Genomic DNA, 4,576 nt, shown 5'->3' with positions numbered 1-4,576 from the left:
CTTTCTGCGTGGGGAGCTTGAGCAAGCCTCTCACTCTTCAGGAGTCTCCATGTTCCTGAATGCGAATAGAGGCATTGATATGGACACTAACAGCTTCCCTTGAGTTGCCGGACCTCTTACCAAGGGCATTTGCATCCGTTGCCTCCAATAATGAGGTGCCCGGTGAGGTGGGTAAGATTGGAGGAGGAAGCCTGGTAGGAGGAGTGAGTGTTGACCTCTCAGCCATGTGTAGCCTAAGAAGACTTGGCCCTGACCTCCAGCGCTCATCCCGGGGAGAACTGAAAGGGCAGCTGCCCGGGAAGGGTGAACCCTGCACACATGTGCTGGCTGCTCCCTGCGCATGACCTCTGTGGGTCCCCACAGCAACAGTGAGTGACAGGTACTATTATTCCCATTCGACTAATTAAGAAATTGGCCTTGAGAGACATGAAGTGATTTGCCCAAGGTCACCCAGCATTCAGGGTCATAAGTCAAGGCTCAAACTCCAGAGTCCGCACTTCTCTTCAGCAACTATTGCGTCCACAGACCTTTGCATGCATTCCAAACAGTGGGCTTTCCTAGCTTAGAGCGGAGTGGCCAAGAGAGAAGGCCTGCTACAGAGACCCACACCATCAGGATCTAGAAGGTCACCCAACAGAATGTCGTATACATATGCATCTGGATCTGGATCCAGAACTACAATCTCCAGCACATCAGAGAATAGAACATTTTTTTTTAAAGGTTATTTATTTTGAGAGAGAGAAAGAGACAGTGTGTGCACAAGGGCAGGGCAGAGAGAAAAGGAGAGAGAGGATCCCAAACAGGCTCCACACTGTCAGTGTGGAGCCCGACATGGGGCTCGACACCATGAACTATGAGGTCATGACCTGAGCCAAAAGCAAGAGTCCGATGCTTAACTGAGCTACCCAGGTGCCCCGAGAATAGAACAGTTCAATAGCTTGGGGCCATTAAGTGCAGGGGCAGATGGTCCTTTCTATCTCCATATTCCCCAAAGCTATCCCAATATTGCAGTGCATTATGGGAACTGATAAAAGGGTAGCTATAAGTCATTGATCAAAGTTGAATTTTTGTGTGCTCAGGAAGGAAGGCTGGTATGTCCGTGACCCATCTTAGAAGCAGTCCATCCACAATTATCCTGAAAGGATACAGTACTTGGAAGAGAGAAGGGTGGTCACCATCAGATCTGTGCTGAGTTTCTAACTGGACATTGCTGAGCTAAGCACAAGGGGCTAGAAGGCCCCCCACTTACCCGGAATAAAAGGGATCCATCACTGTTAGACACTTGGAGGGAAAAACATGGTTTGGAGTTTGACCCTGGCTCTCCTCTTGGGGATGACAATGTAGGACAAGTTACAGTTCCTCTCTCTGAACGCTGGTTCCCTCCCCTTGCCACCAACAACATGTGTGTTGACTCCCTCGCATGGTGTTGGAGAGTTAGTAGTCTTAAGTGTAGGTGCCTGGTGCCAGGTACACAGCTGGAGCTCAATATATGTACTATGACCTCAGGCAGTAAAAATCAAGGATGCTGAGAGTGGGGGAGAGCTCACTGGAGGCCAATCTTGGAAGGCTCCACGGAAGAGGTGAGATGATAGGGTTGTATAATGATAGGGAGGATCCAGGGGGACCAGGAAGATGTTCCAGGCAGGAGAACAGCGGGAACACAGTCTCAGACATGAGAATTCCTAAGCTGCCTGCTGGCCCCTCCCTGAGGGCAATCATGGCCCCACTGGGGTGAAGAAGGGGACCAGAGTTGTGAATTAAAAGGATAGCAGCGGGCCTGCTCTGACCTCCAGTATGTTGGAGAGCAGCCTGGAGGGTGGATCTGAAATGGGCTTCATATTTCCCAGTGTCCCCAAGCATCTGTGGCCTACCTGGCCTACACTCGGCCCGGCACCCCCCCACCCTGCCTCTCAGGTGTCATACGATTATTACACACTTCCTCTCTCTGTGGCTTACTCTCAGCACTCAGCTCTGTCAGCTCTCTACCCGTCTCTCTCTCACACATGCACACACACTGAGAACAGCTCCTGGCCCCCATCACCCTCCACATTCTGGCAGAAGGATGGTGGCTGAGTGCTGTGTGGTGGCCAGGCCAAAGCAGGCCTTTCTGGCCCTCCAGACTAGACGTGGTGCAGACAGCGCTAGGCTTGGGCGGCAGGAGATCTGACCACTGCACGGGACAGAACTGGTTAGGAATGCACTAGTCTGCAAGGAACAGACAGGCCACACTGTCATGGCTTAAACAAATGGGTGCTTATGTTTCTTGCTCGAGGCCATTCATCATTGCCCTCAGGGAGGGGCCAGCAGGCAGCTTAGGAATTCTCATGTCTGAGACTGTTTCTTCGATTCTCTTGGCTGGGACATCTTCCTGGTCCCTCTGTATCCTCTGTCATTATACAGTTGAGGAGAGCTGTCGCTGGGAGTAAGAACAGGAGTCTGGGGCTTGAGAGAGCTGGGCCCCATTCTGGTTCTCCTGCCAACTAGCTGTGCAGCTGCAGACAAGTCACTTCACCTCTTCGAGGCTCCGTTCTTTTTCCACCCTCCAGCAGCAAGGGTAGAACTGGATTCTTTTTAGCTTCTGACATCTCAGGATGAGCTTCCTCGCTAACATGAAAGTAAGCACCGCCTCTGCACATACACAGCTTGGTATGTTGATTTATGTCTTTTCAGTCTAAGGAGACCAAGACAGAACCTACTTTAATATGGAGATAGGGAACAAGGACAGAAGAAGGCATTCCGAGAATGACTTCCAGATCCAGATCTCAGATCTCCCTCTTCCGTTCCTTCCAGGTCATAGATCCATTCCATGTATAACAATGCTTTGCTTTTTCTTTTCCACTTCTTCCTCTTTTCTTTTTTTTTTTTTTTCATGTCCACATGCATACCTTGCCTCCCATCTCCCCATTTCCAGGTCTTTATAGTACCATGATGTCATTTGACATAAGTGCAATGAAAAGCTCAAAGTGTTTCTTTAATTCCAGCTCTCATGAAAACCAGAGGAATCTTGAGTTAAACCGTGTCAACTTTGCTTCCTGTCTTTTGGCATTCACTAATTTATTATTTAATGTGTGCTGTGGTGAGGTGAGAAAGACATTTAATTGGAAACCTCATCCCCCAGCTACTTCTTTGGCCAATATAGAATGTTCTGAATTGTCCAAACCCTGTCTCTCTGCTCCTACCCGAGGCTGAAACCCTTTTGTGGGTCCTCTGTTTTCATGGCTGACCTAGTTGACATTCAAGATGCTGAATTGAATGTCACGCTACGTCCAAGCTTGGCCTGACTCCTGCCTCCCCTTCTCTTGACGTTTACCCAATCCCACTATGTTTTTTCCCACCTCTGTGCCCCTGTGCAGGCTGCCCTTCTGCTTGGAATGCCTTTCTACTCATCCTCACCGTCTGACTCTACTCATGGTTTCAGACTCAGTGTAAATAAATGATCTCTTTCCCAGGAAGCTTCCCTTACCCAACCCCCCAAATTGGGCTAAATGCCCTACTGGGGCTCCACAATCTTGTGCTCACCCACATTTCAGTTGCAGTGTATGAAGCACACATTTACACTAATGGGAATTCAATCATGTGTGCTTGTCCAAACAGGGAGAGACAGAATAACATTTTAAACAAGGCTGCCATTGGCCCCAGTGAACACTTGCCTGAGAGGGTAAGATTGAAGCCCCGAATGCATCTTAGTCCTCATGTGTTTTTGTGATGGGAGCGTCTGTCCTCTCTGGGTATGACGCTGGTGTTTAAAGACATGTATTTCTCACAGAGCAGGAAATGCCCCAGACATAGCAAGATGGTTCACATGCTGGGGAAGGAAGAAAGGAAGACAGGCAGGCAGGCAGGCAGGAAAGAAGGGAGGAAGGAAATAAGAGGGAGGAAAGTAAGAAAAACAAGGCATACCCACTACAAGAACTTATCTGCTAGGGAAGTTTTAGGACATGGGTTCAAATCCCAGCTCTGCAGCTAACCCATTTGGATACTTTGGTCAAAGCACTGTAATCTGTTTAGGCTTTGGATAGCAAGATGTGTCTGCCTGTCTTTATAGGGTTACCCTGAGGGGCACCTAGCTGGCTCAGTCGGTGGAGCATGAGACTCTTGATCTCCGGGTCATGAGTTCAATCCTCACATTGCGCATAGGGCTTACTTAAAAAAATTATATATATACGCATATATGAATATAATATATATATGCGTATATATATTACCCTGAGGCTTAAATGAGGCAACAAATCCACAAGGTCCCTGAACCAATAAACGCCATCCACCGCAGTGCCAGGGTCTGCGCGGGACCACGGGGCACATGCAGAGGCAAGGGGGCAAGAAAGGCTCCCAGTAGCATTTCCAACGTTCCAGCCTGCAAGCGATGCTGAGCTCGGCCCAAGGCTGGCACCCAGAGATGCTTCCAGCCCTTCGGCACTTACAAGCTGGTGTAGAAGAGCCCGGTTATAAAACCCCTACGGGCATTTAGGAACTGGTCCCTGGGCGGGGGGGGAGCTTCAAGCCCAACCGTAGGCACTCTCGTCTTCCGAATGGCATTTAGGTGGGTCCAAGTCCATCCTCCTCCAGACAGCGAGCT

This window comes from Puma concolor, chromosome B3 (assembly GCF_028749965.1).
Source record: "Puma concolor isolate L17-30 chromosome B3, mPumCon1.1.hap2, whole genome shotgun sequence".
Classification (NCBI taxonomy): Eukaryota; Metazoa; Chordata; class Mammalia; order Carnivora; family Felidae; genus Puma; species Puma concolor.
Note: the sequence above shows the minus strand (reverse complement) of the source record.